Source organism: Bos taurus, chromosome 13 (assembly GCF_002263795.3).
Source record: "Bos taurus isolate L1 Dominette 01449 registration number 42190680 breed Hereford chromosome 13, ARS-UCD2.0, whole genome shotgun sequence".
Lineage (NCBI taxonomy): Eukaryota > Metazoa > Chordata > Mammalia > Artiodactyla > Bovidae > Bos > Bos taurus.
This window is the reverse complement of record NC_037340.1, coordinates 69,888,544-69,914,132: the sequence shown is the minus strand read 5'-3', so window position 1 is coordinate 69,914,132 and position 25,589 is coordinate 69,888,544. Positions and strand designations below refer to the sequence as shown.

Sequence of the window (25,589 nt, the reverse complement as noted above, 5' to 3'; positions counted from 1 at the left end):
GAAATTAGTGTGTAATGTGCCAAGCACAGTCCCTGTATGTAATCAGCGTTCAACAAAACAAAGTGGTGTTTATCCTTTACTTCTTTTTAGATTTAACTCTCTTTTTAAAGGAAGGCTGTGGAGTTTTTAATAGCTTAATGATTTTAAAATTGTGACCACAGATTTAGCAGATTTTTCAGCAATCACAACATAACTTTATCAAGTACTTTCCTTTCCTATAAGTACTTTCCTTTCAAACCTGTCATCTGTAAACCTTCTTACTCACTCCAGTGTTGACTGTGCCTCAGAATGTATTTGGACTTCTTAATAATTTTTAGTGTATAGGTGTCTTTTTCCTAAAACTACAACTAAGATCAAAGTGAATTCTTACATAATTAAATCTACTCAACAAACTTTTATTGACCACCTACTATGTGTCACCTACTGCTAGACACTAGGATAACAGCAGTGAACAAATAAGACAGGGTCATTTCCCTATGGCATCTGTCATCTAAGGAGCAACAAGCTTTCACCACCTTGGATTTTGTAAAAAAAAAAAAAAAAAAAATGAAAGCACTAAATGACATTGTTAAAACCACTGAAAGGAAAAATGCAAGTTTTGGAATATTTTATAGATACGCCCAGTGCTTTTTGGTACAAGGTCATATCCATGACATGTTACCCAAAGGATGACAGATGCCTTTTTTATGAATAAAATGAGATGTACTGAGGAAAATGCTGATCTGTATCCATGCAATGATGTAACCAGCCCTTTAAATTCAGATTTGAAGTAAAACAAGGAGTTCCTTTATTTCTTCTCCGTTTGTGACATTGGAGTCACTCGTTCATGAACTTGAAATCGGAAGCACAGTTTCGTTAAACAACACAATTGAAGCTAAATTATCATTCACCAGTGGCCTGGTGATGACTGAAAATAACTCTTGGTTATGCACTTGAGTATTGGCCCAGCTCTGGTCCAGACTGGAGCTGGAGAGTCCCAGGCCCTTGTCTCCTCAGAGGATACCTCTTGGCCCCACCACCCTAAGAACAGGGAGAAAGGAGACCAGCTAAGAACACAGAAGAGTGGAGGGAAAAGATGTTTTTTCCTCCCCTACAGTTTCTGGTGACCGTGAGGGGATGGCTGGGACACTCACTAGCTCCAGAAGCTGCAGAAGGGGTCTTGTGAAAACTGACAGAAGTCAATGAAAAATGAGAATTCCTGCCAAAGTCGGCTCTCCCAGATCTCTGTCTATAGTGCTTGGTCAGGAGAGGAAGCCAGTTGCGTTTTACCCCTCCTCCTTCCCTGAAAGTTTCACAATCAGCTACAAGCAAGCATGCTCCAGGATACCATCACTTGAACAACTACCAGGCCAGTGGACTGAAAGTGCCCCTTATTAACTGCTCCATTACTCACCTCACATAGAAACCTAACAAGGGGGCATTTACTCTACTGCCTCCTGAAATGAGACACAACTCTTTGAATGGGCAGACTGGTTTCCAGGGCTGAGCCTGATTCCGGTTAATGGAGAAGGAGCCTAATCCCTAAAGAATGGCATGTAAGTTTATAAAGAACCTGCCAAGAAAGGCTTCCCTGGTGGCTCAGTAGTCAAGAATCTGCCTGCCAGTGTAGGAGACACAGGTTCCATCCTTGGTCCAGGAAGATCCCACATGCTGTGGAGCAACTAAACCTGTGCACCACAGCTGTTGGGCCCGCGCTTTAGAGCCAGTGAGCTGCATGCCCTAGAGCCTCTGCACTGCAACAAGGGAAGCTACCGCAATGAGAAGCCCAGGTACTGCAACTAGAGAGTAGCCCCTGCGTGCTGCAGCTAGAGAGAGCTCGTGCATAGCAATGAAGACCCAGTACAGTCAAAAAATAAATTAATTAATTAAATTATGTTTTTTTAAAAAAAGAACCAGCCAGGCTTGTGGTGGTGGCACACGTGACTGATGGATCTTTTGGATTTAGGTGCCTGCAGTGGTTTCAGTATATGTTCAGTGTTACAGTTGTTCCTGGGTCCTTTGCTCCCCCCCCCAAAAAAACCAAAACAGAGCATCTGTTATGTTCCATTAGTTAGCATGTCTAAAAAGTGTGTTGATATCTTAAAACTTTCCAAATATTTGTGTTTATTCAGTTTTAACATCTTAATGTTAAATAATTGCAAATAAATACATTTTTTGTTGTTGTTCAGTTGCCACATCATGTCTGATTCTTTGCAACCTCATGGGCTGCAGCCTGCCAGGCTTCCCTGTCCTTCACTATCTCCCAGAGTTTGCTCAAACTCATGTTCATTGAGTTGATGATACCATCCAACTATCACATCCTCTGTCTCCCTGTTCCCTTCCTGCCCTCAGTCTTTCCCAGCATCAGGGTCTTTTCCAATGAGTTGGCTCTTTGCATCAGCTGACCAAAGTATTGGAGCTTCAGCATCAGTCTTTCCAATGAACATTTAGGGTTGATTTCCTTTAGGATTGACTGGCTTGATCTCCTTGCTGTCCAGGGGACTCTCAAGAGTCTTCTCCAGCACCACAGTTCAAAAGCATCAATTTGGTGTTCAGCCTTCTTTGTGGTCCAACTCTCACATCTGAATATGACTCTTGGAAAAACCATAGCTTTGACTAGATGGATGGGCCTTTGCCAGCTAAGTAATGTCTCTGGTTTTTCATACGCTGTTTGTCATAGCTTTTCTTCTAAGGAGCAGGCGTCTTTTAATTTCATGGCTGCAGTCACCATCCGCAGTAATTTTGGAGCCCAAGAAAATAAAATATGTCACTGTTTCCATTTTCCCCCCACTTATTTGCCACGAAGTGATGGGACCAGATGCCATGATCTTAGTTTTTCTGAATGCTGAGTTTTATGCCAGCTTTTTCACTCTCCTCTTTTACCTTCATCAAGAGGCTCTTTAGTTCCTCTTTGCTTTAAATAACATATATAAATAAACATAATTATAGAGCCCCGAGATTCAAAAGAGCTTTAAAAATAATTTAGGATTGTCACCCTTATAGTGCAAAAATACATTCGGCCTATGGCCAGCACCTCTGGTGATGCTGCTGCTGCTGCTAAGTCGCTTCAGTCGTGTCCGACTCTGTGCGACCCCATAGACGGCAGCCCGCCAGGCTTCCCCGTCCCTGGGATTCTCCAGGCAAGAACACTGGAGTGGGTTGCCATTTCCTTCTCCAATGCATGAAAGTGAAAAGTGAAAGTGAAGTCGCTCAGTCGTGTCCGACTCTAGTGACCCCATGGACTGCAGCCTACCAGGCTCCTCCATCCACGGGATTTTCCAGGCAAAAGTACTGGAGTGGGGTGCCATTGCCTTCTCTGACCTCTGGTGATAGAGAATGTTTAACTATAGGGTAGGGGCTATGGGCATATAACAGAAAGGTCAGAATTTGTTAAAAGACAGAAATGGTAGTTATCTGTAGGAAACTTTTAGGCCCTATCTGTAAGTAGTTATTTTTAATGTTATTTTCCCAAATAATATTCTGGCCACTTAAGACTTCTCTCCCACAGCCCAGTTCTGCCTGTGGACTTCCAGTTTGTAGCCCTTCCACTAAACTCTGACACTGGGCTTGAGAAACATCCCAGGCTCTTTTTAGTTTTCTTAATTTGTAACTACCATGGTAGTCCATCCTAAAGGAAATCAGTCCTGAATATTCATTGGAAGGACTGATGCTGAAGCTGAAACTCCAATACTTTGGCCACCTGATGTGAAGAACCAACTTACTGGAAAAGACCCTGATGCTGGGAAAGATTGAAGGCAGGAGGAGAAGGGGACGACAGAGGATGAGATGGTTGGATGGCATCACCAACTTAGTGGACATGAGGTTGAGTAAACTCTGGAAGTTGGTGATAGACAGGGAGGCCTGGTGTGCTGCAGTCCATGGGGTCGCAAAGAGAAGTACACGACTGAATGACTGAACTGAACTGATGGTAGTATATGGTTTTAACCATGTATTCAATTAGCTAATATTTTTTGTGACTATTTTGCACCCATCACTATTATAGGCAAAAGCTATGATGGCACCAAGCCAAAAGCAGCTGCCTCCATGGAGATGGAGAGTTTCTGAATGAGTAGCCCTAAAGTTGCCATGGAATGTTAAATAAAGGAGATGGATCAGTTCTGAGACAGATGATGATTCTGGCTTGGGACACAGTGAGCATGGCAGGCAGTGGACCACCTGATAGCAGATATCTGGTAGCAGCTAGCTCTGTAGTTGAGAGAAAGCTGGCCTTGGGGATTGTTGGCACAGAAGATGGGATTTGAAGCGATCAGAGGAGAGAAGATCAGCAGGGAAAGTGAGTGGTCTGAGAGAAAAGAGTCTGGGATGGCAGGCTGCTTGGGGCCTTGCAAAGTATTGATACAAAGTAGATGTTTATGAACTCATTTATTTGGTCAACAGTTGTGTTCCTTTTGAAGTAACAATGTAATCATTCATTTTTTGGTAATTGTCACATTATGAAGCATGTACTATTTTCTTGTCACTTTGGGGAAACGCTTCTATTACAAAGGTTGGAGAAATGGAGGTTTTTGTGTAATAATCTTTCTTTCTTTTCTCTATTAAGATTTGTGCAAATAATTCACAAACTTTTAGCAGCCAAAAATTACACAAGTACAGGGAATAATGTTTGTCCCTTTTATCTCTCTCCTCCCCTCTTCCCATCCAAGACTTTTCAGAGACTTTCCATGTACTGTTCCTGAGAGAAGTTGTGTTCTGAACAGTGTCTAGGTTGGAGATTGGAGAACACAAGTCCTTGTGTGTGTCTTTGACTCACACTGACTCTGTGTGTGTATGTGTGTGTGTTTTAGTTGCTCAGTTGTGTGTGACTCTTTGTGACCCCATGAAAGCCTGCCAGTCTCCTCTGTCCATGGGATTCTCTAGGCAAGAATACTGGAGTAGGTAGCCATTTCCTTCTCCAGGGGACCCTCCCAACTCAGGGATCAAACTTGGGTCTCTCGAATTACAGGCAGATTCTTTACCATCTGAGCCACCAGGGAAGACCCACAGTGACCGTAGATGAGTCACATTAATGTTCATTTGCTACCTCCCCAGGAGATGTGCTTGCCTTTGCCCTTGGTGGTGGGCGACCTCATTCAACTGCATAGTTAGTAGGTAGCTGGAGCTCCATATTGTAGGCCTTTAGAAGCTCTGCTACAGCTGGACAGATTCAGGTTAGGGAGAAAATCTCATTTCCAAGGTATAGAACATTCTTGGTGTGTGAACACATGCATATATGCACAAGTGCACACACTCATATACATACATGTACGTACCCAGATGGAATACTTGAAGAGCTATGACTTACCTTTGGTAATGGACTGAATCTTAGGTGTTATTACTTGTACCAGTCTCTAGCTGATCAAAATAATTATCTTTTGGGAATGTTAGTGAGAAGCAGTCACGAGACCCTGTACATTTGATTAGGTTCCTTATTTGCCCAGTTTCTCTGCATGTAATGGACCTAGGTTTCTAGAGTTGGTGTTTGACTGTCGTTAGAGGTGACTTTGTTAGAGGCAGTTAAGAGCCTAAGTGTGTCTAATGGACCTGTGCAGCATTATCTCCACAGTGTTACACATGCATAAAAACAGGTCCTTGAGGAAGACTGTTACTTGGTAGGGAGGATGAAAAGAGAAATTCTGTGATTGCCCTTAGTGTTTGCAGCATTATCACAGGATCTAATATTTAAATGAAAAATTAGTCTAGAGCAAAACCACTGAAAGGGTGCTGAGTAATTTTTTGACAACTCGCCGATCTCTGGTCTTCCTTGTTTTGGTGAAATAGTAACTTCGTGGATGTGGTTGGTAAAGTTAGAAACCTGGGAGAAACCCCCCAAATATCTTCATTGTGCCTTCCTGCTTAAATGATGGTTTTAGGGGGCTATGAAGGCTTCCCTGGTGGCTCAGAGGTTAAAGCGTCTGCCCGCAATGCGGGAGACATGGGTTTGATCCCTGGGTGGGGAAGATCCCCTGGAGAAGGCATTGGCAACCCACTCCAGTATTCTTGCCTGGAGAATCCCATGGACGGAGGAGCCTGGCGGGCTACAGTCCACGGGGTCGCAAAGAGTTGGACACAACTGAGCGACTTCACTTTCACTTCCACTTTCAGGGGGCTATAGGAGTCTAAGTTTAAAATGTTTTTTTTTTTTTTCCTGCAAAACTTGGTAGAAAATGTTTCATTTGTGTTTTAGCATTTGGTGTTACAGATATGAAGTCGGGTGCAAACCCACTTTTCCTTTTGTTATGGTTACACCCTGCCATCCTCTCCTAACTTAAATTGCCAGGGTCTCTTTCTTGAAATTAAAAAATCTTCACCAAGTTGTATTTCACTGTTTCTTTTTTCAGTGTTGATATCAACCATTGGCAGACCCTTTCAACCTAGTACTCAATTCCCTCTTCAGAACTTCAGAGACATTTGGTCGTTTTCTTTGACAGTTTTCCCCTCTCCATCCCTTCACCTTAAAAAAAAAATAGATGTATATTAAACATATGTTGGATCATCCGGATTTATCCCCTTACCCCATGTTTCTTATCGCTTGGTTTGGGAGAATTTATCTGTTCAGTCATCTAGATCACTACTTCTATCTTTGATCATGCTCCTTTTGCTATCCAGGCTTCCCTGATGGTTCAGTGATAATCTACCTGCAGTGCAGGAAATGCAGGAGATGGTTTGATCCCTGGGTAGGGAAGATCTGAGGAAATGGTAACTCACTCCAGTATTCTTTTGTAGAAAATCCCATGGACAGAGGAGCCTGACGGGCTACAGTCCGTGGGGCTGCAAAGAGTCAGACACGACTGAGCATCAGGGGCACAAGCACTTTTGCTATACAGAGATTTGCTGCGGAGGACTTTAAAAAATAATTTTTTTTTAGTTCCATTTCTTTATTCTCCAGTAGTAGCTTTTAGTGTTGCTTTTCTCCACCTTAGTATCCTTACAGATCTTTGAAATGGTATCTTCACAGATCTTTCAGAGAATGCAAAACTGATTTTATTTCCTTTGTTAATAACCTGGTTTCCTCTGGGCTTGGTTCCTCTATTCAATTTGGTGCCTGTTTTCAGGCATCTATTGTTTTTCTTACAGTTTTATTCTTAGTTGGTTTTCTGTTCATATTTCTAAATAAGGATCCAGGTCAGAGGTGCATTAAATTATCTGGAGAGAATTTAAAGCACTTTGGCAGTATGAGTCTTTAAAAAAGTTCATACTCTTTGACCCAGGGATTAAAATACTGACAGTTTATCCCAAGGAAATAATCATAGGTTAAGGCAATAATTTATGAACAGAAATGTTTATCTCTACTTTATAAAGTAAAAAAAGCTCAAATATACATACTCAAGTTTCTGACACTGAACAGTTTTTAAATTTTGTAACATCTCTGCAGCTAACAAAATTCTACAGGCAAGATGAAACTAACAAAATAAAAGTTTAGATAGACTTTAATAAGATAGGGAAAATGCTTATGTAGTTTTTAGTGATGCTGAGTGAAAAAAGACATACTCTGAAATGGACTTATCTAGAATATCAACTCTATAAGAAAAACATACATGCAAAGAAAAGTAAAATTAACAATCGTGATTGTTTTTTTGTTTGAATTATGTGAGTTTTCCCCCTTATAGTCTTATACTTTTCTGTATTTTCCACATTTCAGCAGTAACTATATTATAATCAGAAAAAGAATCAATATTATTTTTTAAATTGCCAAGCTGTCTCACAGAGAAATAAGAATGGCCAATAATCACACGAAACTATTTAATTTCAGTAGTAACAAAAAATGCAAAGAATGCTCAATGACATGGAAAATGTTTGTTACATAAATTTAAGTGAAAAAATAGTAACTATGCACATTACGATCTCAATTTGGTTAAAATTGTGTGTATGAAATGTTGACAAGTGCTTAGTTTTGGATAGGGAATATTTTTCAGAAGACTTTTAATTTTCTTCTTTATGCTTATGATCTTGGAGTATGTGAGTTTTCTTCCCCTATAGTCTTCTGTATTTTCCAGTTTTCCTATACCGAATGTGTATTGCTTTTACAATCAGGGGACGTTTTTTCACACATTTCTAATGTGTGTAATACCGAATTAGTCTTTCCATCCTCTACACTAGACTTTGTGCCCTGAAAACATTCTTAAAATATTTAACTTGGATGTTGAGTGAGAGAAATTTGAGGGAATTCTTTATCTAATTCAGTCTTAAGACTTAAATGCTCTGGCATAAATTTCACGCTACTTGGAAGGGGCTTATCTTTGTCTTGTCTTTAGGAGTATATCTGAGTACTTTGAACAAACATCCTGCCTCTTCCTCAGAATGGTAGCCACATAGGTGCAACACAACAGAAATCTCTTTGGCCATTTTTAATAAAGACTGTGGAATTCTGTTTCCTGAAAATTGAGATATAATTTACATACAGCAAAAATGTGCAGATCTTAACTGTATAGTTTAATAAGTTTTGGCAAATGTTTACACCCATATAAATACCTCCTCAACAATCTATAGGACACTTTTGTTGCCGCAGAGAAGTCCGCTCATGCCCCTTCTTGTCAGGCTTCACGTCCGAACATAAACTCCGTTACGATTTTTACCACCGTACGTTAATCATGTTTCTTCTAGGACTCCACATAAATAGAATCGTACAGTATATTTTCTTTTATGTGCAGCTTCTTTTGCTCAATGTGATTTTGAGAGTCTTCTGTATTGGAAACTCTTTTTGGCCACACCATGCAGCATGGAAGATCTTAATTCCCTGACCAGGGATCGAACCTGTGCTCCCTGCAGTGGAGTCACGGAGTCTTAACCACTGGATGGCCAGAGAAGCCCTTTTCAATCACCGAGTAGTATTCCATTGTGTCAATCCCGCCATTTGTCTGTCCATCCTCATGTTGACCGACATGTAGGCTGTGTCCCGCTTTGGGCCATTTTAAACCAGGGATGCTGAGTTTGTAGCTGTGTCCTCACCGCACCCCCTGACCCCTCCCCTGCTTTTCTTTTCCTGACTAGTAGTGCTTGCAAGTCAGGGCTGGTTTCCAGGAGCTTGTAACTAAGACTACCACAAAGAGATCAGAGAACGAACGTGAAGTGGGCCCGTCAAAGCCAAGGCAGATGCCGCTGGGGTTTAGCTCCTGGGCACAGAATGGCAGGCCTGCAATTAACTGAAAGCTCCTTTTATAGAAAGAAAAAAGAGAAAGAGCCAAGCAGTGAAAGAGCCCAGGGCACCCGGTTGGGGACCACGAGAGCCATTACCACATTAGATCCAAATCACAGCCCTTGTTTGAGGCGACATAGGACACTGAGTGTTAACTACACGAGTGTGGGGTGAGGGCCTCCTCACCCTAGCCGGCCCCACAGCAGGTGTTGCCCAAGTGCCCATCTGGGCTCCCTTCTGCCGGGGTTTCTGGGGTCAGGGGAGCATGGAAGCACTTGGTGTGTGGCCCCTGACTGCTCTGCCAAGAGAGCTACAGAAAAAGAAACCCCACAGCCTCTGGGGCACGTGATTTGATAATTGAGAAAAAACTCCCCCCAGGCCCAAGTGGCTGTCACGCATTCAGCTTTATTACCCAAGAGCAGCAATTATGAGTCTAGGCTTGAGAGGCCCAGGATGTCTGTCTCTGGGATGGAAAAGGACCCAGTACCCCCTTCCCCCATTGCATTCCTTGTAGAGTTCATTTCCATCTGCTGTACCTCCCATCAAGGAGAACACGGTCTTTACCCCATTTCATGGGGAGAACACGGTCTTTACCCCATTTCATGGGGCCCTGCCACTTTCTCCCGCCTTTCCCCTGCTTCTTGACCCAGAGTCAGATGAACAGCATGCAGACAGAGCTGAGGAAGTGTGGAGAGAGCAGTGCAGTTGCTCACTCAGAGTATGGAACCTGCTCTTAGAGGGTGGGAGATGGTGTGGGCCCTAAAGACGGGACCCCGTGAGGCAGTGGCAGGACCAGAGCAGAGGGTGCCCTCTCCACCGGCCCTGTGATAAGGGCTTTCCAGTTCCTGAAGAATTGGTGGCAAAACTCATGCCTTGAGCGTGAGCCTGCCGTGGATGTTATACTGACCAGCTTTGCTGCAACTGTGCTGAAAGGATCCTTTGATCTCTGCAGTGCGTGCAGCCAGCGAGCTGTCCACTCTGTGTCCCCCCGTGGCCAGCTGTCCCCTCCTTGTCTGTTACCTCACTGCCTCAGGTACTACCTGCTTATCTGGTCTGCATTTCTTGCCCAAGTCTACTTTTTTCCCCCTTGTCTCCTTATTTTTGCCCTTTTCAACTTAAACTTTCTGGTCAAAAACGAAAATAAACCAAACAAACATCAGACCTTCTAACTTTGCCTTAGCTAACATTCCCTGCCAAGGCACTGACCCTGAGCACCTGCCAGAAGATATTTTTATTGCCTTTGCTTTCATTATAGATGACAAAATACGTGGAATTGGATTTCTTTTTCCCAGGATTTGGTTGCTAGTTGTTTATCTCAAGACCAGATGGTATTTTCTGATTGAAGTTATTTATAAGCAGTTTGATTCTTAAAGCCTTTAAAATTTTTTTTATTTTATTTTTAGTTGGACGATAATTGCTTTACAGTGTCGTGTTGGTTTCTGCCACACATCGGCATGAATCAGCCACGGTATACATATGTCCCCTCCCTCTTGAACCTCCCTCCCACCCCCCTCCTATCCCACCGCTCTGGGTTGTCACAGAGCACCATCTTTGGGTTTCCTGACTCGTACAGCAAATTCTCATTAACTGTTCTACATATGATACTGTGTATGTTTCAATGCTACTCTCTCAGGTCATCTCACCCCCTCCTTTTTCCACTGTATCCAAAAATCTGTCCTATATATATCTGTGTCTCCTGTGCTGCTCTGAAAATAGGATCATCAGTACCATCTTTCTAGATTCCATACATATACATTAGCATACAATATTTGTCTTTCTCTTTCTGACTGACTTTACTCTGTATAATAGACTCTAGGTTGGTCCTCCTCATTAGAACTGATTCAGTTGCATTCCTTTTTATAGCTGAGTAATAGTCCACCTTGTACATGTACCACAACTTCTTTGTCCATTCTTCTTTTTTTAATTACCATTGTATTTTTTAAAATTTATTTTATTTTTTAATTTAAGGATAATTGCTTTACAGAATTTTGTTGTTTTCTGTCAAGCATCAACATGAATCAGCCATAGGTGTAGATATGTCCCCTCCCTCTTGAATCTCCCTCCCATCTCCCTCCCCATCGTACCCCTCTAGGTTGATTCAGAACCCTTGTTTGAGTTCCCTGAGACATACAGCAAATTCCCCTCGGCTATCCATTTTACATATGGTAATGTAAGTCTCTGTGTTACTCTCTCCATACATATCACCCTCTCCTCCCCTCTCCCTGTGTCCATAAGTCTGTTTTCTGTTTCTCCATTGCTGCCTTGCAAACATCAGTACCATCTTCCTAGGTTCCATGTATATGCATTAGTATATGATATTTATCTTTCTCTTTCTGACTTATTCCATTCTGTATAATAGGCTCTAGGTTCATCCACCTCATTAGAACTGACTCAAATAGATTCCTTTTTATGGCTGAGTAATATTCCATTATGTGTATGTACCACAGCTGCTTTATCCATTCATCTTTTGATGAACGACGAGGTTGCTTCCATGTTCTAGCTATTGTGAATAGTGCGGCAGTGAACATTAGGGTACATGTGTCTTTTTCAATTTTGGTTTCCTCAGGGTATATGCCCAGTAGTGGGATTGCTAGGTCATATGGTGGTTTTATTCCTAGTTTTTGAAGGAATCTGTAGTGTTCTCCATAGTGGTAAAGCCTTTTTTGATATTACTGGGCCACCTTGGACCTCGAGTCCCAGGTGACCCATATATTGAGATACACCAAAGCTTTGAAAAGTTGACACTGAACATGGGAACTGAAGCAATCACAGCCCCTCAGACTAATAATCTACTGGTTTTAAGATGACTTTTCTTTTGGGGAATCTATAAATTCCTTGAAATCACTACTCTCAGAAAGCCACAGTTATTTTTTCTGGGTTACTATATTGTCTTCAGTTCTAATTTTGACATGAGTGCAAAGAACAAATTGTGTCCAGCCCAAGTTATGTTTATAACTTCAAACAGTTATCCCCTCATAGTCTTTACCAAAACATTTTCAGTGAAAAGACTTTTAAAGGCTTCCTCCTCTCCCTCCTGATTATAGTTGATACTTTAAGCTGTAACTAACCAAGGCTGTTTTTTTTAAAAAATAAGATTTAATTCTTTTTTTTAAAAAGATAATTTTTTTTATTTTTTGGCTGTGCTGGGTCTTCATTGCTGTGTGGGCTTTTCTCTAGTTGCAGCAGGTGGTGGGGGCTGCTCTCTAGTTGTGGCGTGCAGGCGTCTCATTGTGCTGGCTTCTCGTTGCAGAGTGTGGGCTGTAGAGTGTCTGGGCTCAGTAGTTGTGGCGCTCAGGCTTAGTGCTCTGCAGCATGTGGGATCTTGCCAGATCAGGGGTTGAACCCGTGTCCCTTGCATTGGCAGGTGGATGCTTTACCACTAAGCCACCAGGGAAGCCCAACCCAGGATGTTTGAGCACACATTTGCACACAGTATTTGGCAAAGTAGCTAATTGATGATGATGTTTCATCATCAGTTTTTTAAAGTTTGAACTATATGGAAAGAGAGTTCTTGATTCCGTTCTGTGAAGCCTGTTAAACAACTTACTCTTATCAGGGAACATATAAGATTCATGCATATCAATTCCTCTACTGGGAGCTGACGATGAAAATTAAAACTAACTAAATCAAGGGAATGAAAATCCTTGAATTCTAACCTTCCCCATAAACAAAAGCAAATAGCCAGACCCTGAATAATATGCCTTCCTTCTCTGGAATATGAATACTGAGCTCCTCATGGTAAATAAACTTCATATTTGTGACTAACTTCAGGACATACTTAGTAGATTACCTAGAGATACAACTAAAGGAATTTACTTTATGACATTACCTTATCAAGGATATTTTAAGGTAACTTAAAATTAGTAATATGTTACAGAATGGAAAGATATCCCACGTCCATAGGTTGAAGACTCGATATAAAGGTGGCAGTGCTACCCGATGTGCTTTATAGATTCAGTGAAATCTCTACCAAAGTCCAGGCAGCCTTTTTTACAGAAATGGAAACGTTGATGTTAAAATTCATATGAAATTGCCAGAGACTCCAAATAGTCAAAACAATCTTGAAAGAGAAGGATGGACTCATGCTTCCCAATTAAAAAAAAAAAAACAAAAAACTACAATTGGCCTCTTGCTTTCTGAGATGGCCCACACTCTGTCTATGGAGTGTGTTACTCCCAGGGCTATTCTTACCTTTTTAGATAGACTACATTCTGTCTATGGAATGTATCTCTCTCTAAATCCACTTCTTAATTAAAAAAAAAAAAAGCTACAGTCATTAAAACAATGGGGTACTGGCATAAGGATGGACAAAATAGATCAATGGAATGGAATTTAAAAGTCCAGAGATAAACCCATGTATCTATAGTCAGTTGTTTTTGACCAAGGTACCAAGTCCATTCAGTGAGGGGAAGGACCATCTCTTCAACAAATGGTGCTGGGACAACTGGATATCCACGTGCAAAAGAATGCAGTTAGATTCCAACCTCATGCCATATACTAAAATGTACTGAAAATGAATCAGAGACCTAATTGGAAGAGCCAAAACACTCAGAAAAACCATAAGGGTGAATCTTCATGACCTTGAATTTGGTAATGGATTCTTAGAAATGACTCTTAATGGTGTGAGCAACAAAAGAAGAAAAAATGGATATGTTGGACTTCACCAAAATGTACAGCTTTTGTGCATCAAAGGACATTATTAAGAAAGTGGAAAGACAGTCTACAGAATGGGAGAAAATACACAAATCTGAGAAGGGCCTAGTAGCCATAATATGTTTTTAAATAAAAAACTCGTAACAGCTCAGCGACAAAAAGATAAACAACCTGATTAAAATATGGAAAAAAGACTTGGTTGAACATTTATCCAAAGATGGTATACAAATGGCCCGCAATCGTGTGAAAAGATGTTCAACATCATTGGTCATTAGGGAAATGCAAATTAAAACCGCCATGAGATACTACTTCACATCCACAAGGTTGGCTATAATTTAAAAACACACTGAACAGAAAACATGAAGTGTTGATGAGGATGTTGGAACCCTCGTGCTTTTCTGGTGAGAATGTGAAATGGTGTAGCCACCATGGAAAACAGTTTGGCAGTTCCTCAAAAAGTTAAATATAGACTTAACATATGACCCAGCAGTTCTAAGTATATGCCCTAAATGATTGAAGACAGGTGTTCAGACAAGTACTTGTACCCAGATGTTCACAGCGGCACCACAGTAGCCAAAAGACGGAAACAACCCAAATGTCCATCAGTGGATGAGTGGATGAGTGAAATGTGATATATGCATACAGTGGGATATTTTTCAGCCGTAAAAAGAAAGTACTGATGCATGCTACAGTGTGGAAGCACCTCAGACAGGATGTCAGGTGAGAGAAGGCAGATGCAAAAGGTCACATACTGTGTGACTGCATTTATATAAAAAATCCATAATAAATTAATCAAAGCAGAAAGGATATTAATGGTTGCCAGGCTGGAACAGGGATAATGGTAGCGACTACTTAATTTCTACAAGATTTCATTTGGGGATAGATAACTAAAATCTTTTGGAGCTAGATAAAGGTGATGGATGTACAACATAGTGAATATACTAGATGCCGTTGAACTGTACAGCGGTTAATTTTATGTTACGTGGGTTTTACCTCTAATTTAAAAAATTACATCATCTAGTTTTTGTGATCTCATAAGTAACTGTGGCTTTGCTGTCATAGTTACCTCGTGACTGTTGGAATCCATTTGTTTCGTGGCATTGGGATGTCGGGAAAGTTCTTCCCAGGCGTGGGCAAGAAAACTGGAAGACAGATGATCCCAAGTGGGTGTCTTCCTAGAATACAGATTAAGGAATAGAGTTGTGTTTTTTTTCTCTAACTTGTGGACGCTGGTAAAACTTCTACCTTAGGGGACCCTTGGTTGTTTTAAAGTGTGATCTGGACTGATCAGAACTGGTTTCTTCATTTATTAATTTGAAAAAGCATGTTTAAGGTAACTTCATACTATTTGGAGATGAAGCAGTTTTTGGTTTTATGAAAATTAGGAGTGATTTTTAAAGAAAGTAAGATAAACCTATGGGAGGGCAGTAAAATTTTTCTGATGGTTTGCTGTGTTGCACTGCTAGAGATTTTTGTGGCACTTTCAAAAAGCTTCACGAGTGCTTTTTTGATCATGGAATTGGTGTCAGAATAAGAAATTTCTGTTTTCAGATGGAGCACATGTTGTGAAAAAATTAAAAACCGTAGTTTCTTCTTATTTGATTCTTATACCTGTTTTGTTTTTTGAAGGAGGGACTTTAGGTTAGATTCTGGCAAAAGATCTGAGCTTGAGAAGAGCATCTGACCTAGAAAGGTAGAGGTGCTCTGCCATGATCATGAGGTTTTTCTTTGTGAGTCGAGTTGATGGTTCTGCCCGAGTCCTCCTGCCGCCCCTGTGTTGGACGTGGGCTTGTTTCTCTAGCAGATGGTATTTATGCTAGTGGTCTTGCACGCTCCCACCTGGTTCCTCTTATGACCCAAAATATGCCATCCAGGCTAAGGGTTTGCAGACGTGAGGCAAACAAAGCGAAGTGGTTTGTCGTGAATTGAACCCACAGCTTTTGGTATCATTACCTTCAGGTCCCAATCAATTCAACCCGACAGCAGAAGAATAAATGCCTTGTTTGAGTGAGGGATTTGAAATTTTAAAGTTAGAAGGGATCTGGTAAGCAGGGCAGAATATCTGAAATAAGTGTAACAAGCTGAAGTCATGGCTAAATGTTAAGTATTCGGCTGAAAATCCTGATTGCTTCTGCTTTCCACAAGACTAGGGAGAGTTCCTTTGTGTGATGTTCACTGGATAATTTCTTAAATTAAGAGGTCAGGTTTTTTCATTTGTGGAAACTTTAAAGTTTTTAATAAATTATTTTTTAGGATAGTTTTCCAGCAAGAGCTAGTTTAGCCATTGAGCTACTACGATACCATAAGAGCAGTGAAAGAAAGTGAAATGGGTGGAGGCGGCGACAGCTTCCTGTAGGATCATGTGTGTCCAGGAGCCACTGCCTGTGAAGGGCAGTAAAGAGTGTATTTCCTTGCATAGTTCTGTTAACCTTTCTGTGCCTTACTCTCCTCATCTGGGCAATTAGAATAATAGAATCCACCTCATTGGGTCATTATAAAAGATCGAATGAGTTAATGTAGGTAAAGCTCTTAGAACAGTGCCTGACAGAATAAATGCTTGACAGGAAGGATCACTGGAGCTCCTCTGGCTGGGGGTGCTTTCCTGAGGGGGTAAAATTGTTTCCATTCAGATACCCATGGTCCCAACCCTCTCTTGTGTACCCAGGCACCGTTCAAAGTTCTGAGACCCTCTGGTATACTCACTTTAGAGCCCTTTTACTGGGCATCTCACCCAAAGAGAACACTTTGGGATGAAAATAAAGAATTCAAAAGTAGTGGTTTTTCAGCTATTTCCCAAATAATCTTAAGATTATGTGAAGCCTCTCTGGTCGTTTGTTGAAAACGTAGTTACTGTCTCATTCATTCGCCAGGAATTACTGTGTGCACATCATTGCCACTGGGTAGAATGGGATGACCTAGGGATAAGGGTCAGAGACAAAGAGGACGGTCACAGAGCTCCTTAGCCTGGAACTCACAATCTAGACCGTTTATGCCTCTAGAATCCATGTTAGAAAAACCCAGGCTTTGACTTGAAAGGGCGTCAGAAAATAGCACATCCTTAATGGTATGCATCCTTGAAGCTGTGAGGCCACACCTCAGTGAATTTTATCATTTCTGCTAAGCCATCTCATACTTAGCTAGGAGAGAGAGCTGGAAACTCATTGGTGGAAAGAAATTTTAATGAATCATCTTGTTCTGATCTATTATCAGAGACAAGTTTGCCTTTTTTCCATGAATATTTTTCAGTCACTACTAGCATTTTAAATCATTTTAAATTGCTGGTTTGCACTTTAATGACCCCCTTTTGCTCTCCCCACCGCTTGGTGTTTCTGTTTGTGTACAGTTCTGGAGACTGATGGGATTGGGTCACTCAGTTTCCTAGAATCCACTTTATCTCTTTTCACGTGAAGTGAAGCTTTGCGACTTCTTTTGCAGGACTGGATTGCAGCTGCAGAGGCAACAACTGAACCTTTAAAGATGCATACAGGGCTGCACAAAGAGAAGAGAGAAACTGGAGAAACCAATGAAGTGAGGAGAAAGTATGTTTCCTGGGTAAATAGTATAATTCTCTGAATGTTAAGTTTCTTGCCATGTATCAGTTACCATCAATTTGTCACGCATAGCCATATTTATTGCTGCTAAACATTTTTTTCTCCTTCCTTGACTTTTATTGCTGAGCTCTTTGATCAAATGATTCTTTTTTTGATTAATCCAAAAGGTGTATATTGAATATATAGTTGAGGTGACTTCATAGGTCACTTGCCAGGAGCCTGTTCTATCTTGGGTTGACCATTGGGTATTATAAAAGTAGAGTTGTGTGCTGTGTCTCTTGTAACATACAGGTTTAGTTCAAGGTCAGCTTTTTGGTCTGAGTGCAAAACTTATACTTCTGCTTTATTAAATGACTGATTTGAAAAACTCTGGATACCAAGTTATCCAAGCCATGTTCTTGGCACTGCCCTCTACAATAGGAAACTTAATACTAAAGACAAAGCAGACTGGCAAATAATTAATGTAAATAGCCATAGCTTTCTCTTGATGAAATAGATGTGCCCTAGTAAAGTTATATGTGTGTGTGTATGTGTGTGAGAGAGAGAGAGTTGGGAACTCATTTTATTGTTACCATGCCTCTCACAAGCTTAGATATTAAGGGTTTTTGTTGTTGAAGTTTTTTTAAGTAAGGGAAATTTATTGCATTATTTATGATTATAAAGAACCTTTCTTCAGTTTGCTGATTAGAATGTTTTGGAAAGAACGCAGAAGAAATGGAGTCAGAGTTATTGCTGGTATGTAGTGGAGGCTCTGTGCGCAGGAGCCAGGCTTGGACAACCCATGAGAGCATCGCTGCGTCTCCACCAGCCTGGGCCGCCCAGCCCATGGGAATTTCCCCACAGTTGTTACTTGTGGAACTTCCTGCTTCATGGTGGATTGTGGCCAGGCTGCTGTTGGCTAGAAGATCCAGTCCTGTTTTCTCTTTCTTTAACTTTGAGTTGCAAGGTGGAGTAAAAACTGTTCAGTGGCCTTTGTGTATCAGTCCTCTAAGCTGAAAGTGGCATGAGGCAGGTTGGTTTGTTTGGCCAGACCACACAGCTGGTGGGAACGTAGTTCCCCAGCCAGGGATCGAACCCATGCCTATAGCAGTGAAAGCACTGTGTCCTAACAACTGGACTGCCAGGCCAGTCCCCAAGCCAAGTTTATCATGAGTGAACTCATGCACACATTTTCTAGTGCTCACCTTCACACCGACTCTGCGTCAGTTACGCTGATCTCCTTATGGTTCTCCAGTTGGTCTGGAATCTTCTCCTCCTGGACAGCCACGTGGCCCCTGCCCGCCTTCTCCTTCAGGTTTCTGCTGGCAGGGGGGATGGGGGGTGGGGGTGGGGGGTAAAGTGAATGCAAAGAGCAGAGCCAGATGGAACAACCAGGGATTTTCTGGGATGCCATTTCCGTACCTGCTCCCTGACCGCCCTGGGCCACCTCACCCAGCTCTAGCTTACCTCTTCTTTCTCTCACTCCACTGTCCTGGGAGTTGTGGTGTCTTGTTCATTCTATACACCATGCTTGTTCAAGTTCATCTTTAAGATCTTTTAAAGCTGATCTTTCACTTCTAAAGGCACATACCATTTGACTCAGCAATTGCATTTCTAGGAATTTATCTCACAGGTAACCTCACACAGATACGCAAGGAATCTTGTACCTCCTCAGTTCAGTTCAGTTCAGTCACTCAGTCGTGTCCGACTCTTTGCAACCCCATGAATTGCAGCATGCCAGGCCTCCCTGTGCATCACCAACTCCTGGAGTTCACCCAAACTCATGTGCATCGAGTCGGTGATGCCATCCAGCCATCTCATCCTCTGTCAGCCTCTGTTAAATCTTCATGCGTGCATCTTGATCTCAGTAGCATCTGGACTGAGACTAATTAGCTGCTGTTGCCACCATTCCGTGGGTCATGTCCCCCTCCACTCACTCGGGCAGCTGCCTGCCTCTTTGCCTGAACTGCAGTGGACTGGAAACACTGGCCCTGCAGCTGACTGTGTCCCCTTTCAGACTTCTTCTTTTGTACTCCTGTTGCATTACAGCAGTCTTTCCCTTCCCATTTGAGAATATCACAGATGGTTTTGCATTGCATTTCTTACATATTTAGGAAATTATATATAATGTAGTGGTATCTTGAGTTAGCTGTACATTAGAATCACCTTAGAAGCATTATAAATTACAAATGTCCAGTCCCACCCCCAGAGATGCTGAGGCAATTTATCTGGGGGGAGTTGTAGGCATTGGCGTTTTTAAAAGCTGCCTGGGGTGATTTTCACTATGGTCAAGTTTGAGGACCATAAATAGTATTGATTTTCTGTATCAATGATGACTTTGGTCACTTTTAAGCTCATTATAACCGTTTAAGTAATTCCTTTGGGTTTGTAAGTTACAGTGATGTTATTTATTTAAAAAATTTTGCCTTGGCCTTTATTGTATTTGTATTTCTTTTTTTTTTTTTTCATGTTGCTTTTTACTGGAAAGAACGTCTGAGCCTATATTAATTAGCAGCGATGATAAAATGCTACTTAGTTTGTGCCTGTTTTTACTGACTGCATGTCTCATTTCTTCCTTGAAGTATACTGTTATAGATACCTCAAAAAGGGTAAGAAAGTATACCTTTGTTATTAGTTTTAGGATTTTAAAATTAAGAATATCTGTTGGAATTTAACAAATTAATTTTTGGTATCAGATGACATGACACAATTTCAAGGTTTAACGTAGTCCTACTTACTGTTATTTTCTTTTAAATTTTTGAGCATAAATTTTAAGTCAGCTTCATCTAGTTTTCTCTTTTCATTTTTCTTTAACCAGTTTTAGAGTACAGTTCGTAGCATGAACTAGGTAATCTGTACCTTGACTTCTGTTAGGTGTGATTTCTGTAACGTGTTGTGTTTGTTTCTTGAGAGTTTTAAATGATCCACTAATAAGCCATCAGGGACTAGTTGCTTTAGGGGTGGGGGTGTAATTATTTTTAAAGATGTTGGCGGGGAGGGAGGAGGGAGGAGGGTTCAGGATGGGGAACACGTGTATACCTGTGGCGGATTCATGTTGATATATGGCAAAACCAATACAATATTGTAAAGTTAAAAAATAAATAAAATTAAATTAAAAAAGATTTTGGCCAAGCATTTTATAGGTATTTAGAATTTTACATTTTTAATGAAAAATCCACCTGTTCAGTGTTACCCAAATTTGTTAACACGTACCTAGTATTTCCCTACAATTTTATTGCTGCTCTTGTGTCCTGTGTTTCTAGTTTCATGCATTTCCTCTTTTTGTAATTAACTTTACTAGTAGTATCACTTTTAGTCTCTTCAGAGAAATTTTAGCTGACATATAAAACTTTATAGTTTTATATTTGAAGTACAAAATGCAGGAGTTCCATTGGCAGTCAAGGGGTGAGGACTCTTGAGATTTCACTGTGAGCCTGGATTCAATCCCTGGTCAGGGAACTAAGATCCCACAAGCTTCATGGTGTGGCCAATAAATAGATAAACAAACAAATAAATGCAAAATGAAATAGTGAAAAGTCAGTTTCCTCCTCACTCCAGATCTGCAAGCTTGAAGTTCCCTACTTATAGGTGGCATTTCTTACCAGTTTATTATGGGTCCTTCCAAAGTATTTTTTTTTTTTCCAAAGTATTTTTTTTTGCTTTCAAAATATCTAATTCTTTTTAAGAATCAGGCTTTTTTGGTTGGTTGTTTCTCAAGATTATTAGTTTCATTTTTAGTTTTTTCTTTTTTGACAATGCTTAAAGCAATACTTATCTTCAATTCTTCTTTTAATTTTTATTTTATTTTTTCTTTTTTAAAGTCTATAAATTTTTTTAATATAAATGTATTTATTTTAATTGGAGACTAATTACTTTACAATATTGTATTGGTTTTGCCATACATCAGCATGAATCCGCCATGGGTGTACACGTGTTCCCCATCCTGAACCCCCCTCCCACCTCCCTCCCCATCCCATCCCTCTGGGTCATCCCAGTGCACCAGCCCCGAGCATCCTGTATCCTGCATTGAACCTGGACTGGCGATTCGTTTCATGTGCAGTGGTTTTGTTGCATCTTCTAATTTCATTATTGTATTTCAGAGCTTTGTAAGTAGAATATTGTTGGATTTTGTCTTCTGTTCATCCAGTCTTAAAAATTCTATAACTTACGGATGAATTTAGCCTCTTTAATTTGTGGTTGCTTTTGCATTTGTTATGTTTTCTACATATAATGTGTTGTTTAATTTTTATATTGCTTAGTTGTCTCTTTGCTGTTACGCCTTCTGTTTTATGGAGTGTCCTTTTCTTCTTTTCAACTTTAAGACAAAATTTAAAGGTGAACAGTTCTTTTAGTGCTGAAAATAACATTTGTTCCTATATTTATTTACTATCATCAAAGCAAATGCTAGAGCTTTCCTTCCATATAAGGAAACTCAGCTTCTCCCTGTTTTGGCATCCTCTCTTCCTGCTCCTCATCTACTTCCATTATTTTTATCCTTCACATTTAACATTTATTCTATGAAGTGCACCAATTCTTCTGGGCTTCAGCCTGATACTTATAATATTTTCTTATTCTTGATTAAAAAGTACCAACCACCAAGGCCTCACTCCGAGCTGGCCAGACACTTAGCTTGGTGCAGGAGATATAAAGGGAAGGGTAGTTCCATCCTTGGCTTTAAGGTCCCTTTCTGGTCGAGGAGGTGGCAGTATACAAACAACCATGGCAAAAGATGTCATGTGTCAGGTGTCTGGGGACACAAGAGGGAGGGAATGGTGTCCTGGTGAGTCAGCGAGGACGTCTTGGGAGCTGGGTGTTACTGTGCCAGTAGGGCTCTTCAAGATAAAGGATAAAGCGAATGGGCAGAAGCCTGAAGGAACCCAGATGGCTGGAGACGAGACTGGACAAAGGGATGTTGGGGCCAGACTGAGAAGCCTAGCCAACAAGTTTTAGTTTGTATCCTGTGGCTGCACCAGAGAGATTTTAAAACAGAGGTGTACTCTGTTAAAGCTTGTTTTTAGGAAAATAGCTCTGGCTGTTGTATGAAGTATGGACTGCAGGGAGGAAGTTAGTGAAGTGACTGTGGCTGTCATCCAGATAAGAGATGATGAGAAGCTGAACAAGGCAGTGGCAGTGGTGATAGAGAAGATGACGTGTTTTGAGGTAGAATCTAAAAATACCTGTTCCTGACTCAGGTGAGATTGGGATTAGAGGATAATTTAGAGGGTTTTCTTTTTTTATGTATTTTAGGGAAGGTCATAATAGATGGTGGAAATACTTATGTCATGGGGTAAATTGTGGAGGGGGTCGCAGAGACTAATTTGGAAAAAGAGCATTTAAGGACTTTCTGAATTTTAAAAATCGTTGAGAGATCCAAGAAAACATATCTAAGAGCAATTGGAAATATGGGTTATAAACTCAGTTGAGATATAGGGGCCAGAGATAAAGGTATATTTGCTTCCAAGGAGGAGGTCCAAGCCATAAAACAGATGTAAAGTTCCCCCAGGCAGAGCCTGTGGATAGAAGAAAGGGCTTAGGTTGGTCTCTTGGCCAAGACCAGTCTTTATGTGCAGGAAATCAAAATGTGCTGAGCACTGTAATACATGTCCTGCATGGGGTGCCGAGAGCTTTTTCAGATGGCTTACTTTATCTTCTTAATAGCCCTGTGTATGGAAATTATTACCACCCTACTTTATGGGCCAGGAAACTAAGGCTCCAAGGCACTGTTACTAAGCTAGTTAGTGAGATTGCAAACCAGGCCTGAATGCCAAGCTGATGCTAGGGGAAGAGATAGAGGAGAAGCAGAAAAGAGTGGTGTGGAGGACATGATTTGCTATGGGAGCCGTGGCCATTCTCCCAGAGGTTCGGTAGGATAAGGAGACGCTTAGCCACTGGTTTTCTCAGTTAGAAAACAGAGAGCGACCCCGCCATGCTCAGTCCACAGAGTACGGAGGTCAGCTCACACTGGAGGAAGTGCAGGTAGCACTGTTGACTGCAGCTCTGAGAGACGGCTCGGTGGTGGAGGAATGACAAGAGCATGTGGCTAGGGGTTGGCATCACTGTGTTTATTTAGAGATGACAGCTCGAAGGATTCTGATTCACTCATCTCTTTTCCTTTGATGTTTTCTATCTTAGATTGCCTTGTCTCCGTGCTTCTGTTACTTTAAAAAAAGTAACTGCTGGATTCTCTTTTCACATAACCTGCTTGTTTAACTTGTCAGCTTGGAGTCCCTTCCTGCACATTGTTTTCGGATGTTTCCAGGCTGTTGTCTTAGTGACCTGCTTTGATTGCTGGTTATGTATGAGATCCCGAGAGCCCCTTCTTGTTTCTTCTCTCAGGTCTTTCCATCCTGGAAGAGATTTTCTTCTGTCATTTGAATGTTTTATTCAGTTCAGCTTCCTCCAGAATTCAAATTCATGGACGGCCTCTGTCTTCCAGATGAGAGTGTGTTCATGCCTTCTATGACAATAGGAGAATGTTGAGCTCAGAGCCTGCATTCAGGAACTAGGCTTGCCTGGGTTCACATTCTGGCTCTGCCAGCTACTAGCTGAGTGATCTTGAGCAAGTTGCTTTTTGTAACTTCTCTGTGCCTCATTTTCTTTATCTGTAAACTGTCATTGTTGTTGTTCAGTCACTAAGTCGTACCTGACTCTTTGTTACCCCATCGACTGTAGCCCACTGGGCTCCTCTGTCCATGGGGTCTCCAGGCAAGAATACTGGAATGGGTTGCCATTTCCTTCCCCAAGGGATCTTCCTAACCCAGGGATTGAACTAGAGTCACCAACATTGGCAGGTGGATTCTTTACCACTGAGCCACCAGGGATGCCCTTCTGTAAACTGTTCAGTCACTCAGTTGTGTCTGACTCTTTGCGACCCTATGGACTGCAGCGTGCCAGGCCTCCCTGTCCATCACCAACTCCCGGAGCTTGCTCAAACTCGTGTTCATTGAGTCGGTGATGGCATCCAACTATCTCATCCTCTGTTGTCCCCTTCTCCTCCTGCCTCCAATCTTTCCCAGCATCAGGGTCTTTTCCAATGAGTCACTTCTTTGCATCAGGTGGCCAAAATATTGGAGTTTCAGCTTCAGCATCAGTCCTTCCAATGAATATTCAGGACTGATTTCCTTTAGGATGGACTGTTTTGATCTCCTTGCAGTCCAGGGGACTCTCAAGAGTCTCCTCCAACACCACAGTTCAAAAGCATCATTTCTTTGGTGCTCAGCTTTCTTTATAGTCCAACTCTCACATCCATACATGAATACTGGAAAAACCATGGCTCTGACTAGATGGACCTTTGTCAGCAAAGTAATGTCTCTGCTTTTTAATATGCTGTCTAGGTTGGTCATAGCTTTTCTTCCAAAGAGTAAGCATCTTTTAATTTCATGGCTGCAGTCACCTCCTGCAGTGATTTTGGAGCCCAAGAAAATAAGGTCTCACTGTTTCCACTGTTTCCCCATCTGTTTGCCATGAAGTGATGGAATCAGATGCCATGATCTTAGTTTTCTGAATATTGAGTTTAAGCCAGCTTTTTCACTCTCCTGTTTCACTTTCGTCAAGAGGCTCTTTAGTTCCTCTTTGCTTTCTGCCATAAGGGTAGTATCATCTGTGTATCTGAGGTTATTGATATTTCTTCCAGCAATTTTGATTCCAGCTTGTGCTTCATTCAGCCCAGCATTTCTCATGATGTACTCTGCATATAAGTTAAATAAGCAGGGTGACAATATACAGCCTTGGTGTACTGCTTTCCCAATTTGTAACTGTAAACTGTAAGCACTAATAATACCTCCTAGCAAGGGCTGTGATGAGAGTTAAGTGAACTAGTGCTTGGAACATACTTAGAAGGCACAGGGTCCAGTGCAAGTGTGTGTTCCACCATTGTTAGCTCTTGTTGTTGTTCTGGGGGAAAATAGTGGGAGAGGTAATAATCTTTTCCCAATTGTCTTTTGGGCCACACATTTATCACTTATTTGATAAATTTACACACTGTTGGAGCCTCACTTGATAAACTGCTGCTGCTGCTAAGTTGCTTCAGTCGTGTCCGACTCGGTGCAACCCCATCCCTGGGATTCTCCAGGCAAGAACACTGGAGTGGGTTGCCATTTCCTTCTCCAATGCAGGAAAGTGAAAAGTGAAAGTGAAGTCGCTCAGTTGTGTCCAACCCTCAGCGACCCCATGGACTGCAGCCTACCAGGCTCCTCCGCCCATGGGATTTTCCAGGCAAGAGTACTGGAGTGCGGTGCCATCACCTTAGTAGACAAATCCTGGAGACCAGATAGCATTCCCTCCAGTTGCTAAGG

General features: G+C 41.4%; 1 protein-coding gene across 9 annotated transcripts in view; it reads left to right on the top strand.

The window, feature by feature from the left end:
- ZHX3 (zinc fingers and homeoboxes 3) overlaps positions 1 to 25,589 on the top strand; it is a 113,206-nt gene that overhangs the window by 26,380 nt on the left and 61,237 nt on the right. For 6 of the 9 annotated variants that reach the window (XM_059893051.1, XM_002692464.6, XM_059893049.1 and 3 more), the window contains exon 2: positions 17,201 to 17,304. The gene's annotated coding sequence lies outside the window, so the exon portion shown is untranslated. Of the gene's footprint in view, positions 1 to 4,259; positions 14,929 to 15,000; positions 15,099 to 17,200; positions 17,318 to 25,589 lie in introns of those variants that run through there. The other 3 variants (XM_059893050.1, XM_059893052.1, XM_059893055.1) reach the window with 3 other exon arrangements.